Below are 15324 nucleotides of genomic sequence, written 5' to 3'. Positions count from 1 at the left end.
GGCTCATCATAAAGCACGGTGACCTCAAACTGACAACTGCTAACCTCAGTGAGATGACATGAGCGAAACTTGGAAGATGTTCTAAGGAAGTAAGTGTCAATTGTAACAGAATTTCCCAGGGTAGAGGATCCTACTGGGTGCAGTTGTGCTATATCATAGCTCTGACAGCATTAGCTGCACCTGAAAAGTCCCTTGATCATAAAGGTACTGGGAAAATCCACAGTTACACCGTGATCTCTGCAGTATTAACCCAATGACAAACAGAGGTACAGTTCAGTAGTTCAGGCAAGCAGAATCAGAAATACAGGATTTTGTTTCCTAAGTCTTGCTCTGACTCACTGTCTAATATTTGTAATTCATCTTCCACACTCACCCACATATAAAATGTGTATAATCACTGGGAACTTACGAGACTTAAATGATTCATGTTTATGTAAGGCCTTATGATCCTCAGATAAAAACTGTTCTAGAAACGCAAAATATTATCACAAATTAGAACTTTATTTTAGTGTTTCTATTGACTACTTTAGTGATGGGTCTGCCAGCACTTCTCTGACAAAACTCCCCTTAGAAATTAACTTCCTGGAATACAAATATCCAACTCCATAGTATCCAAACCACTAATTTACCTAGTTAAAGAGCTAAGTAGCTAAGGCAATGTGTACAATCATTAATAAATACTGGCAAGCTTTGCTAATTCAGATTCTAACACAGCACTCCACAGGGAGTACCAGATACTCCTTCAGAGCAAGGCCGCTGGGACACTTAAGTCGCAGAAGAAAAACCAAGTGCTGGTGGTGTTAGTCCTTCAGAGCTGCAAATGGAGACTCAGCTTCCTGTGGTGCTTGTGCCTTTACTCTCAGACTAATTAATGATGGGGTAAGGAGAAGCTTCAACAAAGGAAAAAGGGACTTATGTGCTCCTACTAAGGAGACAGGACCTCAACCCACTTTCAACAAAGATTAACCTGTTCACTACAGAGTAGAAACACTTATTTGGCTCAATTAATTTGCTGGAACATCCTACCTTTTCTTACCCCACAGCAGCTTGCTTACACAGCTTTGTCTTTTCGGTAAGGCTGAGTTGGCATAAAAGATTAATGCAGGCCTTTTAAACCTACCCTGTTAAAATGGAGTCTGGAGCCTATTACTCTTACAAGTCTTAAATAACAGAACCAGCTGAGATCTAGCATTTATTTTTCCCCAGGTAGATTTTGACTTCTTTTTTTCTATAGCAGATTCTGACTACTTCTTGATGAGCTTCTAAAACTCCTCAGCTTGAAAACATTTGCCTTTTTAGCTTCCAGTGAATCAATAGTTCAGCCAACTCTGAGATCCAACCTGTCTTATGTATTATCCGCTCACTCTAAGCTCAACTTCCTTTGAAGTCTGGGGAACTGTATGCTCACCGCAGATCTCCTGCCACGCTGCTATGGCCAGAAGAAAGCTGGAGGGACCTCCTCTTCTGCTTGCAAGCAGCCAGCAGAGATGGCTGATAGACCTTTTCATCCACATTAATGCCAAAGGCTCCTGCAAGGTACTCTCCTCCTCACTATGGAAGGAAAGTTGGTAAATAAAACCAGGAATCAGGCCACAGCTCACTGGATGCACAGTGTTACCATTCTGAATTCAAACATTTCTTTCATTCAATGTATTTTAGTACCTAAATATTTAACTAAAAACTCAGTGTTTCAACAGAAGCTTGACCCACAAACCTAAAATGCAGCTATTTCATGAACAAGCCTCTATTTCCTTCAAGTAACCAAATCAGCTTGATTATATTCCTGAAGGCCAAATTCCAACATGATACAGGAAGTGAAATATGCTGCAGATAACATCAGTTGTCTATTGAGACACCTGGCCAGGTCTTTCCTGGTTCCAGTTGAGGTACTGGGGAACATCAACTGCTTTTTTGGCTCAGTATTCCCAGCTGTAGATCATTCCCAGGAAAGAAAAATCCAGTAGAGCTGACAAATATATAGAAAAGAGAGCAAAGAAATTAGGATTATTGTTTGTATTTCCAAAATTTCTTTCCCATCTCTTGTTTATAGACACTGCTGTTCTGGTGTGCACCCTCCAGGCCCATATATTGTAGTTGGAAGATGACCTGGAAGCTGAACGTGCTTTAAGAACACAGGTAACAGAATCTAAGGAGTAAAAAACTCCTCAGAGGAGTGATTACACCTCTGAAAAGACCTGACGACATTAAACTACTAATTCAAAACGAAAATTCCTCATGAAAGAGTAATAAGATGGACAACATACTTGAACTCTAGTTTTAGCCTATGCAAACTCACTGTTATAAACTGCACATGCTAGTCCTTTCACAGAAACCTCTGAAGAAGGCAGTTACTGACAGGGCAGTGTCCTCCACAAAGCAGAGCAGCAGGTCAGGGAAAATGGGCATTTCTCCGTCCTGTGCTTCAGCTATCAAATAACTCCACCCACTTTTAATAGTTCTGTAGTGGTGGATGGATCTACTCTAATAAATCTTAAGTAAATTGCCAGGATGTAGTTGTTAAATATATAATCAGATTCATTAACATGGAAAAGCCTGAAGAGAACTTAGTCCCCAAAAGGTTATATTTTAACAGAATGCTCTGAACACATTCTAATGACTAATACAAATTAATAGCAACAATAATAAGTAACATTTCCATTTCAATTCACTTTAGAAATGCGAGCTAATTAATTCTCAACCATACCAGGAGATAGGTCAGTGCTGTTCAACACCTTGCACAGGTGGGAAAACAAAAGGTAAAGGAACTTGTCCAGTGACAGAAAAAGCAGCAATGTCAGTTAAAGCAGAGCATAGGATTTGGGAATTCCTGTTCCCTCTACCTCACACTTGCTATCATTGTTTCCAAAATGGTTATGCTTCTAAATATACCTAGGCTCTTTGGCACAGAATAAGAATTTCTTCTCCTCTTTCCCACTAGGTGGAGAAACAAGGAAGATTGCCTGGAAGAAGCTGGTGTTGCAACAACCACTCAGGTCAGACACCTTCCCAGCATCTGAGCATCTTATCTCTCCTCAGAGAATGAGAGACATCAATGGGACTCTCCAAAGGAGAAGCATCTTCAGCAGCTTCTCTGAGCTTGTAAGCGGGCCAGATCCTGCAGACCTCACAACGTCTCCTTGGAAGGGGCAAAGCACCAAGGCTCCATGAATTTCACCGTGAGCTTTGTCATTCCAATAGAGCTGGAGTGTAAGGGTATCAGAGATTCATTAGAAAGTTGCTACTTCAGAACCACACTGTAAAAAGAGGCGGCAGAACTGTTAGGTGCATTTTATATTGTTTTGCAAGGAAAAACAGATGGCCTGCAGTCCAGAGAATTACTCTGAGCTTTAGCAAGGAGGCATAGAGATGGTTAATCTCTCTGGAAAATACCAGCCACTGACTTTCTATCAAAGATGGGATTTGTCCCAAATAAAGAGACTATTACAGCTAAATAAAAGGCTTCCAGAAGCCTTTCTTATAAAGCATCCCTGAGGGCCTTACTGAGACTCCAGGGCTGCCAGATCCCAGCTGACAACACATACTTGGCCCCTTCTCAGGTCTAACAGAATTGCAAGCGGAAGCTGGGCTGCTGAAACTGCTCCTTGAGCTGGGGGAGGCAGCCCTGCAGAGCAAGGCCATGGGCTCTACGCTGTGCAGGAAGCACACAGTTGCCGTGGCTGAGATGACAGAGCTCATGGAGAAGCCCCAGAGTGAAAGCAAAGCTAGATATGGACAAATACATCACAAAAGCAGAGATGGACAACCTCAGTGCAAGCACGGAGTCTCTGCAGAAATACAGAGTGAGACACCAGCAAGGAATTCCTCAACAAAATACCAATGCAGCCACAGGTGCAGCCATCAGTGCTAGGCAGCATGCAGCCTTCTGCAGGGGAGCTATATACTCCAGATATAGTATATAGATACCAGAAAACAGCTGTTTGCAGGTGGTGCTGAACGCTGCCTGTCCTGGCTGATGGAGTGGGCATCCCCCTCACTAAAGATCAGGGCACTCTGCACTCCCCCTGGCTATTACAGTCATCTCATTGTAATTACAACCAACTGGAACAAACTGAGTTTGCAAGAAAGGGAGGATATTTTAGCCTTTCAAGCCTTACTCAGCATTGTATGGCTGACTTATCTCTTACAGCTGAACTCAGATGCTCATGTTCACAAGCTGGAAGATAACCTGTCTGAAGCCAATGCCCAGCTGGCTGAGGTGGAGAAGAGCCAAGCTGAAATTAATTCCATCAGGCTCCAAGGTAAATTCCTTGACAGCTTTGTGCAATGTTACCTCCCTCTGATCCTCCTCTTGCCTACATTTCATCCAGCTCTGGAAGCACTGCCCTGTCTCCTCTAGCAAATCTGCCCTGCACTTCTAGCCTCCTCTTTCTCTCCAGCCAGACTGAATTACTTCCTCTCCTGCTTCTTCATGCAGTTTTCTCACAGCTGAAAACAGCCAAGCGAGCTGGGAGCAGAGGAATCTCAGAGCAAGCTTTACCAGATTGTCCACATAAAGTGTTCTTTCCCCTTGCAGGCAGATGACTTCAAGAGGCAGCTGGATGAAGCGTCAAAGGTACTGGGGAACATCAACTGCTTACAGAGGTTGTTGCTGTCATGGGATATGCAGTGCCTGCTCTTTTGCATGCTGTCCACTTCAGAGTAACAAATCTTTTGTGTTAGCTCTCACAAAGGAAAACTTTCTCATCCAAATTAATCTCTGGGCTTGTTACCAGCTGATCTTGGAGGCGGTGTGGTGGGCATGAGCCTTGTATGGATACGAAAATAAGTTATCTCCCATGAGTCAGCAGCAAAGAACAGAACACACCTCTTGGTTCTCAGTCCACTGCCCATTCAGTGGATCACACAGCAGTTTATTTGCATAGATCACACAAGTCTGGCTCAAAATATACCAGTATTTCAGCTCTCTGCCTGACACCTGCATCTTGGAAATTTCTGCTTGTCTCCAAAGAGTAATTCCAGTACTGCACCTGTATATCAAAAGTCTGGCAAGAATCCTCTCTGTGTTCAGAACAATCATGAAATGGGTTTACTGTCATAATTCTTTTGAAACACTGTTTGAGAGAAAACAGTGATGATGACAAGCCAAGTTCTGTTTTCACTTGTATGAGCTCAATTCAATTTACCGCAGTACAGCAAAAAACAGGTATGGGGAACAGAAACTTGGCTCCTGACCAGGGAGATATTTTGAAGCCTGAGATGCTTCTAGCTGGTACAGAACGGAGTTGTTCAAGTGGGGCACTCCCGTTCTGGGAGTGAGGTCAGTGTATTCATCCTTCCAATACAACAGACGCATAGTAATGGCTGTGCTATCTCTAGTCCTGCACTGCTGCTGTAGTGAGCCTGGCCAACACCAAGCATGATTTGGATGTGATGAAAGAGTAGTTGGAGGAAGAGGAGGAGAGCAAAGCCGAACTGCAGCACCTAGTCTCTAAACTCAATATTGAAGTCGCAGTCTGGAGGACTAAGTACAGGATGCCATTGAAAGAACCAGAGCTGGAAGAAACCAAGTGAGCACTGAGCTTTCTGGGATGGGACTTTCAGCAGTGTCATTATTTAGTTTGGGTCCCGAGTCACAGCTTATAGATGCGACCTGTCAGGACTCAGTTTGGCAAGACAGAAAGTGAAAGGCTCCAGTCAAGAGGAAGAAAATAACACTTGCAATAATAAGCAGTAACTATTGAGACCTAACACTTGCACCCTGACAACAGAAAACCAACACCAATCCTTTCTGATAAAGGCTTGAGTTTGGATAGCCTTTCTTTATTCCAACAAGGACTTTACTCTTCCAGCAGCTCTACAAAAGCCACTAGCATTTTCTAAGAATAAAGCGAGCATCAAACCAGATTAAACCTCTTAGAATCCAGTCGTTGAGATCTGGTATTACAGGCTCGAAGGTGACCCAGTCTTTGTAAGCAGTCTCTCTAACACAGCAAACAAAGGTGCTTTCACATAACAGCAACAAAAGCCAAGGCATCTGGAGGGTGTCAGTATGTGCCTGAACAAACTGAGACAAACAGAATAAGCTACTACATCTCCATATGACTTTGTAGAGACCCAAAGATATTCACAAGGGAGGGAGTCTACTTCGCCGTTGGACAACATCCTACCTGAATGGAAGGTGGAAATATCTATCACCAGGTAACAATCCAGTAATACAGACCTGAGCTGCAGCCCAGTGTGCCATATCTACCAGTGGGGGGAAGAACCAGCCATATCCTAGTAATGGTTTTACAGTCCCTCTTCTGAGACTGCTGCCAGGATTTCACCTTTTCATTGGTGAAAACAGTGATGGTGGTCTAGGAGATGAGGGCTGCTGATTCCTACCACTCCTCACTCTATGAACTACTCACCAGGATATTTCTGCCCTCCTTCCCTCAGGACAAAGTTCTGTGAGGCTTCAAAAAGCAGAGAAGACAGCCATATCAGTCCAAGCCTGGGTTTCCAGTACAGAGAAAACTAAGCAGAGGCTTCAGAACAAAACAGAAAAAAAAAAAAAAAAAAAAGTGGAGGACTTCACTGTTGACCTTGAGAAGGCAAGAAATGCAGCCATTTAAGAGTGCATCCAGCTCAAGCCTGACCAGCAAGATCTAAGAGCTGGTACTGGAAGCCCTGGCAGTCTTTCTGTTAACTCAGGTCAGCTTTGGACTGGTTCCTTATTTCTGAATATTTTAAGATGTCTCTATTATAAACGCCAAGTAATCTGTATGGCCATGAAAAGCAAGGCTAAGATTTATCACATCAAGAGAAAACCCAGATGAGAGCCGCAGCTAATTCCTAGGAGCACACAGCATGCTTCTCGTAAGCTCATTAGCTGACTTCCAGAAACAAGAGTACAGCTAAAGCAAAAGCCCTCCTTTACTGCAAGGCAAGGTATTCATCTTCTTTTTAAGGTTAATGATATCCTGCTTTGAACTTTTCGGTGTTACAGTACCAGTGGGCTGGCCACTAGTTATTAACTACCATACTCAAAGCAGTTCTAAACAACATGTAGTTTAAACACTAGCAACGAACATTCTTTCATTAAATTAGTACTTCTACTCTTGCTAGTGTTTGTGTAAGAGCATGAATAGTAGTGCAACTGTTGGACATTTGAATAAAAATGTTACTTAAAATAGGCACAAAGGCTGCTCCAAATCCACTGAAGTCCTTGGGTATCTGCCAATGACTGCAGTCAGCTTTAGAACAGGTCTCAAGAGCCGAAAATCCCACATACAGCATTACATTACTGAACTGAAAAAATCTGTTTTACCATCACTTCTTTAATGAAGCAGTTCTTTATTCTATGGTTCCTGTGGTGTGCTTGTCACCATGGTATCTGAATGCACGTGTGGATCATAAGGATATGTAGAATATTTGTGATTAAAAGATCCCAGGAAAGAAAAATGTACCTTTATTCTTTCCTTTCTTGACAAGCAGTTAAACACAGTCTAAAATAGTCTGAATAACATCTTGTTTGTAACCGAATTGTCTTTGAAATAGAAAGAGTCACACTAATCAACCCAGGCAATTACTAACAGCACATCTGCACAAGGAATATGTGAAGTGGAAAACATTTGCTCCACAGCAGCATCATTATAACCACAGGAGCAAGGAAGACTATCACACTGATGGGAACTGGGTGATCTTGTTAAATTCCTAATGGTGAGGAAAGAAAGCCTTGTAAACATTTTAATCATCTATTCAGAGTGACCAAGAGAAACTCTGCCAGTCATTAGAGTGGCTGCCAATTTAACTGTGACTAGCTGGCAGGACATGCAGAGAAGTGAAGTGTAAAGGAAACTTGTGTCCAGTGAATGCTTGGCTTTATCTTTCCAGGCCAATGTTGCTTGTGCTGCCCTGGCCAAGAAGCAGAGAGCCTTTAATAAGATGCTAGCAGAATGGCAACAAAAAATGCAAAAAGCTACAGGAGGAAGTGGATAGTTCCCAGAAGAAATGTACACAATTGAAAATTTTGAGCTTAAGACAGCCTATAAAGAATCCTCGGAGCACTTGGAATCTGTGAAGAAGAAGAACAAGGCCCTTCAGGGTAAGTACTGGTTTGATGTTAAACAGCTCTGCAAATCATAAGCCCCTTGATTCCTACTGAATGATCTCTTGTAGTGTCTTCCAGTACCAATTCCACCTTTCTTATTTCTAGCAGTGCTATCACTCTCTGGGGATGTGCATGTGATGCACTTAAAGTTACAGGTTAGCTTCTGCACTCACACACGTGACACCCCTCTCAGATTACCCGATTGTAACTAGCACCTGTATACTGCTTCCAGGGAACCAACTCTGGGGTAACATTCAGGGTTGAGGTCCTTTCTGAACCCTCAAAATGTGATCACAATAGCAGCATAGTTGTACTCGCTGTTACACTAGGAAGCCATCACTCCAGGTTGGGCCACATATCACCACTGGAGCTCCACATAAGGGGATAAGGGACTGGTTACAGCATTAGGCTTAAATAAGACACAGGCTGCAGTCCCAGTTCTGGCTGTCAGCGTTCTCTCTAATTCGGAGCAATGCACTTAGGGGACTATTAACAATGGCCAGCTTTACCCTGGGAAGATGACCTTCCCTTTAACCTTTAGCAGGGAGGATTAGGCATCTCCAGGCGTCAGTTCAGAGCAAGTCAGTTAAACTCCTGCTCAGTGTCTCCCTCTTTGCATCACTTCTCCCTCCCTGGCTGTACAGGGAGAACAGCTGCCTTGGCTTCTTTTTTTTTTTTTTTTCAAACTACTTCTGTAAATTGCAAAAATCGATCTCTTACAAGAGGCTGGAAGACGACACTATAAATATTTAGAAGATGCTACAATCTGCTGCCCTTGTGGCCAACAGAAAACAGTGATGGACTCTCTGGCACAGACCCAGTGTTTTCTGGGCTATTCTCCCCCAACCCTTTGCTCTGGCCTACATGCGCTGGCAGAGCGCCCCATTCTGCCATAGAGAGATGGTGTGGTGTCCTGTTTTCATTTTGTAAGAGCAAGCATCAGAAAGAGGGAGAGGGGAAGGCTGCATAAAAACTGAAAAAAAATTCTCTTGATTTAGTGGGCTTCATTCTTCCACCTCCATGAACACATGCAGCTAGCAGCGCTCGTTCAGAAATCCAGGATAATATCTCGCAAGGAAAGAAAAGGGCAGCTGATACAAAGCGACTGGAACCATTTAATGCCATTTCCATTCAAAGAATCTGTCCGATGCACTTGGTAAAGTTCATAGTCCTGAAATAAACCTATCATATGAAATATCCGTTTTCTTCCCTAGAGGAAATTAAGGATCTAATCAATCAGCTCGGGGAGGGAGGGAAGAGCATTCATGAGCTGCAAAAGATAGAGACTGGAGATTGAGAAAGATGAACTGCACATGGCACTGGAGGAGGCAAAGTCTTTCCCACAGGTACCAGTGCTACAGATATGAGAGCTGCATGCCAGCCTGGTGCCTGCTGCCCACATTCTGTCAGATGGATTTTGCACGTATAACCCCAGAAAAGGGCATTATTCATCCTGTTGCACCTTTCCTTGCAGGCTGGAGAAAATAAACTGATATACATTCAGCTTGAAGTGGCTCAGGTTAAAGCTGACATCAACAGGAGATCATGAGAAGGAAGAATTCGAAACAGTGATGATATAGCATTAAGCCACAGGCAAAGGCTGCAGCATGGAGGTTCTAAGTTAGACACTAGGAAAGTTTTATAATCATTAAGGGGAATTACTCCTCAGGCCAGATTGTCTGGAGGTTACAGTCTCCATTATTGGAAGTTAAGTGCAGTCTGGTCACACATTATCTAGTGGGACTGATTTAGCAGGAGGCAATCCAGATTTTAGGCAGTAGATTTTTAAGATGACCTCTAGAAAGCTCTCCAGCCCTAGGTTTCAAAAGAAGGTATTAATGAATGGCTTGGTGCCAAATCCTGGTGTATCAGTTTTAAACAAGTTTGAAAAGTTAATGTATTTTTATTACTTGGTGGGCAATAATTTGATAGAAAGGCTGGATCAGACTCAACATAACAGAATGCTGTACCATATGCTTCACTGGACTCCACAGAAATAATCACCAGCATGCAATTGAGTCTCTGCGGGTGAGTCTGGAGACTGAAGCAAAAGGGAGTGATGAAGCTCTCAGGCTCAAGGAGATGGACACTGACCTGACCAGCCTGGAAATGCAACGATTGTGCCAACAGGAACAACAGTGAACTTGTCATGACACTGAATAAACTGCAACAGCGGGTCAATGTAAACCGGGAAGTGTGGAAGCAGGTCCCTGGATGGAAAAGCACACCAGTTCTATTTTATAGCTTGAGCAGCAAAGCAGTAGGCTATGTACTCTTTAAACAGACACCTTAGACAAATTGAGAATTCACATTCAAAAGCCCTGGTTCTCCCACTCAACACCAATTTCAATCTGCAGTCGTTCCAACAAACCTTATACAAGACAAGCATTACTATCAGCTTTTATCAAACTAGAAACCCAAAGAATTATTCATACGTAATTAAAACAAAAAAGTTCTCCCTTTAAGAGAAATTGTAATTGCTGTTTGAACAGGATAGCCAAGAAATGGACTAGAAACTGAGATGTAAAACTAGAGCTTCCTTTGGCTCTTCATTTCTAAAATTAAACTAAGTAAATTAGTAAAAGGCTAGTCTCTTTGTTGGAATAAAGTGATACAACTGCTGCCAAAAATCTAATTTTAGCACCTTAAAGAGTAACAACAAAGATTCTCTCTATACACATGTATAAATACACACACACTCAAACCTAACTTGGCCTCAGTTATATCAGTCTCAGTCAGAAGTAATTCTTGTAAAGCCAGTGTGGCTACAATGACATAAGACAGGCATACACGATACTGGGATCCAATGCTGTGGGTTTTTTTGTGGAGTTTAGTTTTTGGTTTTTTTCCCCCCTTTTTTTTTTAATTCTGGCATCACCTTAAAGAACAGCTTTGCAGAAAGTCCTGCTACATTCCAGCTTCCTCTCTCTTCATGATTTACACTAATCTTTCATCTGCTTTCAGGACCTTTGGATCCAAACGGATGAGGATGCTTTGCCAGCACAAGGAGCTGCAGAAGCGCAGTACCTGCCACCCCTGCCCACTACAGACAGAGCTGGAAGAAGTGTAGACTGGCCAGGAGGGCAGCAAGCACCCTCGCAAACTCCAGAAGCAGGCAGAGGCCATGGAGAAAACATAATGAACCTAATGTCCATGTACAGAGAAAGCAGAACTATGCAACAGCTACCTTGTCAGAGTTTATGCGTGTGGTTTAGCATTAAATCTTAACTCTGGGTAAGATGTGCAGGATTAGGTCAATAATGGATAAATATAACAGTGGTCTGTAAGATAGGTCTCATAACTACAGAAACATGAAGAGCTCTGTCTTTAGAGATATTACACTGATAGCAGGACTTTAAAAAAAGTAACATCTTGGCCCAGCTTTGCTACTAGCAAGGCCTATGAAAAGACTTCCAGCAAACTTGGTGGAAGAGCTAAGACAGTGCTGAGCACTTTTGAAAAACCCACCTCAAAAAGGACAGTGTAAAATTCTGCCTCCATTGAAACTATAATTTTCATAGTTGTTTCCATGGTGCTCAGATTTCTTCCATAGACTGTAGCCCACAGTGAGATTCTTTTTAGTGAAATTTCAAGCATCCTTGCATTACAGACTGCAGTATGAAATAACATACCTGCCATTTCATTTTGTGCATAGATTTAAGAAGCTACTTTAATGTTCACCATTACAGCCTGCAGTTCTTTTCCATAAAGACCACACATGTCAACATTTCCAAGGAGAAGAGTGCAACTTCTGGAAAGGACTGATAATAATGAAGCATTTCTCAGCTGCAATTATTGAACATCAGTCATAAAAACTGAGTTGTAAATGTGGCTTTCATTCAAATAGGTTAAAAAATGCAACCAATGCATTCACTTCCAAGTGACTGATAATAAAAGGATACATTTTTAGCAGCTGAACTGCTATCTCCATACCAAATTTGGGGGTTTAAACTTATTTGTTATACAAAACCTACATAGCACAGAACTTGTGCAGCATTCGGGAACACAATGGCACATCTACATGATGTTATTTTCCTGAAGAGCAGCTTGTGTTGCTAGAATGCAGTTTTTCTATTAAAACCTTCGTAGTTCTCCTGCATTAGAGTGGTTTTTTTTATTTATTATTTTTACAGCAGCAACAACAGCCCTCCAATGATTCATATCAGTAAACTGTAAGCACTAAATGAGCTGTGGGGCTCATACTTTCCATGAGATAAAAAGACACATACATATCATAAACTGCGGAGCAGAGACTGTTTGTTGAGAATGCCATCAAACACAGTTTCAGCTGGGTCTAAAGCCAGCTGCTGCAGCATAACTTTGAAATAAATAATATGGGTATATAAACTTAAATTCATGCAAACAAATTCAGGAAAACAGACCCAGAATCAAGCCCTTCATAAACAACAGGGTCTATTTCTGCCTCAGAGGTGTATCATTTTAGCTCTTGTTTAGCGTGCAAGTAAATACACAGGTCCTAACGTTCTACAACACAGATCCCATGGGGATGAATCCCACTTGGCTTAACAGTGAACAATTTTATAGAAAAAACCCCAAACTCTACAGAAAACCGTGAGGCACAAATCATCTCTCTGAGAGTCAAATGGAAGAGTTGAGCAGATATGACATTCTGGGTGTCTAAGACTTCTTTCTGCCCTCTAGAATCAGTCTGCTTGCTTTAAATGAAAGCTGAAGCCTGACCTTCAACACACTACTAATGAGCATGAGGAAATCATCAGCGAGTACTGAGCAGCTGATGAGAGAGCAAAGAAAGCTGTGGCTGATATAAGTCACCTCCCCACCTTTCTGACCTTTACATTGGTAGCTGGAAACCTTAAGGCATATACTCCATTATTTCTCTCCAGTGCTGATCTGAAAGCACAGTGTTAATAATACATGTTAGCACTTCCATTGCTTTTTATGATCCTGAAAAGCAGAATGCATGTTAGCTCACTGATTGCAGCCTGGCAAAATTAATCCACAAAAGAAGAAATCCACTTCCTCTCTGCCTCCCTGGTAATCTATATCACAGATGGCACCCTGAGGAATTCCTCCATTTCCTCTCGATTTGTCCCTTCTTTCACTTGTTACACAACTCCACTGATCACACCTATCAGGTCTCCGACAAAGAGTAGGCCAGCTTCCCTCTCTAGCTAGTCAATGGCATTCGTAATTGGCACAGAGGGGAGAAAAGTTGCCAGCACTGAGCAGATTGCTCCTTTGGCACTGTGCTGACAACTGGCACTTCAGAAATATCACAGCTAGCTGTGGATTTAATGCACAGCATTTCCTCCCAGGGTGAGGCTGAGCCTTCTGCCACCTTTGTGTTTTCAGCTACAGCATATTCAGACAATATCATCACCCTCTATCTACAGCACAATCTCAGCCACCCTCTTTCCACTGAAGGGTTGAAATAAAAGCCTGAAGTGTCATTAGAACTTAATAATAGGTGAGGATAATACCTTTGACTAGTCAGTGGCACTAAGCAAGCATGTCACCACCTGGTTTACGGTCCGATCTAGAGTTGCCCACGTCAGCTGGGATTACTTCCACTGATTTCTGTGAACCGTGGATCCAGTCTTCAGAAAGGCAACCTACAATACACAGAAGAATTGAAGGTATGGCAAAATTCCTCAGAAGGTAACGCACAGATATTGGGTTTACATATTCTAGCTTTCAATGATCTGTATAAATAACTGTGCTGTCAATCTGTTTCATACCCTCCTCACAGGCTTCTTGCGTGGCAAGAGATCTGTGTCAGGAGCAGGATCATTAAGCACACCTGGAAAAGATTAAGAACAACTATTAAATTGCAATAGAAGACCTGTAAGTCAAGATGGATTAGGTTGAGCAGCTAGCCCTGAAAGGAGAAAAAAAACCCACCATCATGAAACTCCAGGGTAAGAAAAACATGTACAAATATATCAGAAACATCATTCCAACAGAGCAGCTATGAAACACTTTCCCTCCACATGGAGCACAAATATCTGAAAAGAAACATTTTCATTTAACAACCAACATGTCCCAAAGGGAATGCACTAATTTAAGGAAATCCTGACTAGGCAGAAAAGATGCACGTAGGAGACTCTCAACCCACTGGAGCACAAGAGAACTTCAGCACTTTGCACCCTGCACAGAACTCATCAATCAGTATCTTTACGGTACTTGAGTACAGCAGTAACAAGCCACTGGTATCAGCAGCTGATCTGCACCCACAAAGGAGAATTTGCAAGGTGTACTGTCATCAGTCACATGACTTGCCATTTATTTTTCAACTGCAACAAAACCCTAAAGCACGAGTAACTTCAAAGTCCTGGGGTAGGTACCATCTTCCTATTTCTTTTGCTGATCCTCATAATTGCACATCAATTATCCTTCTGCTCCTTTTCACATTAAGGAACTGGAAACAGGTTCCACTCCAAACAGAAACACTGTGTGGAGACTAAAAATTCTGCATAGTAACAAGAGACCTCTAAAGGAGCAGGTCTTCCACAAAAAATGGCTACAAAACCAAATGGTGCCTGTAGGAGCAACTGAGAAAGATGCAGAACAAACTGTAAACTTAAGAGGCAAACTGAGGATGCTGTACATATTCCCTGCTCCAGCTCACTGTTTCATCACCTGTGAGTCAGACTCAATGATTCTTATGCATCCCTTCCAACTTGCGATATTCTATGATCACACAATTGCACCTTGGGCACACCAGGGCCATTTTGCCTCTCCAAAACACATACTGCAGGAAGCACACATTCAATTTCAATGTCAGCATCCCTAGACTTGTAGCCCATGTTAGACTTGCACGCACCCTTTGAGACAGTCACCTGAAAGTGTGCAGCATTCTCTACAAAGGATTCTTCTCCTCTCCCTTTGCAGCCACTTCCTATCCTCAATTATGGTCTCTAATATGTGCAGAGACATGAACACACAATTTAAAAAATACCTAACTATCATTCTTCAGGGTCATGACTGTAGTCTTCACCTTGATGTTGTTAGGCACAGATACCAGACATGTTCCGCATCAGTTTTTCCCAGTACAAAGATTTCTCTTGTTAAATCAATCTGTTTCTGGTACAGGAAAAGGAGGCTAACCAGAACCTGGCCAAGTAAAGGAAGACCATATATGAACTGAACGATGCAGAAGAGATGGGATGGCTGAACCGGCTCTAAAAGTGCACACCAGGCATTGTGTCTCAGCAAGCAAAGGGCTAGCCTTCTGGGGAGGTTATCCAAGTGCCTCAATCCTCTCCCTCTGGTCAGCAGCTCAGGAATAG

General features: G+C 42.5%; 1 pseudogene; it reads left to right on the top strand.

Annotated features, from left to right (window-relative positions):
- LOC119147892 overlaps positions 1-15324 on the top strand; it is a 32832-nt pseudogene extending 17508 nt beyond the window's left edge.

Source organism: Falco rusticolus, chromosome 4 (assembly GCF_015220075.1).
Source record: "Falco rusticolus isolate bFalRus1 chromosome 4, bFalRus1.pri, whole genome shotgun sequence".
NCBI classification, from domain to species: Eukaryota; Metazoa; Chordata; class Aves; order Falconiformes; family Falconidae; genus Falco; species Falco rusticolus.
This window is presented reverse-complemented; position numbering and strand designations above follow the sequence as displayed.